Here is a 592-nt window from a genome sequence, read left to right as displayed (position 1 = left end):
GTCATAGCACTACCCACTCAGTGAGATTGGATAACACTGGGAAAACGTACCCGTTCCACTTGGAACAGGAATGTTGCGGAAGCACCATCCTTCCCGAAGGAGCTTTCAGAAGCACTTACACACATGAACAACCGTTTAGGTGCATATGGAAGATTAGAGGTGATTAGTCTGCCGGGGAAACACGGGCTCTGAGGCTATTCCGTGGACTTTACACATATGTGAACTACTTAGGCCTCTACATATGGAACCCAGCCTTCTACCGGTTCTCAAGGATTCATCGAGTGAAGGCCTGGCGCCGGACGTTCTGCCACTTCTGGCTGCCGAGGGGATGGAGGAGCTCAACAGGGTCTACAGTACGGACACTCTGGAGCAGTTTTAGCAAGCAGACACTAAACCGGGGCCTCTCAGTGCCTCTACCTGTTTGAGGTGAGATCACAGAAGTATACCGGCTCCACACGAAGGCTATAGAATCTAACGAACGTGTTGGGGGTCGCCCAGCCTGCAGCTCTACAAAAATCTGTCAGCGAGGTGCCACGAGCCAGCGCCCAGGAGGATGCAACACTTCTAGTAGAGTGAGCTCGCAACCTGAGTG

The sequence above is a fragment of the Sinocyclocheilus anshuiensis genome, unplaced genomic scaffold (genome assembly GCF_001515605.1).
Source record: "Sinocyclocheilus anshuiensis isolate Anshui unplaced genomic scaffold, SAMN03320099.WGS_v1.1 scaffold3553, whole genome shotgun sequence".
Classification (NCBI taxonomy): domain Eukaryota; kingdom Metazoa; phylum Chordata; class Actinopteri; order Cypriniformes; family Cyprinidae; genus Sinocyclocheilus; species Sinocyclocheilus anshuiensis.
This window is presented reverse-complemented; position numbering follows the sequence as displayed.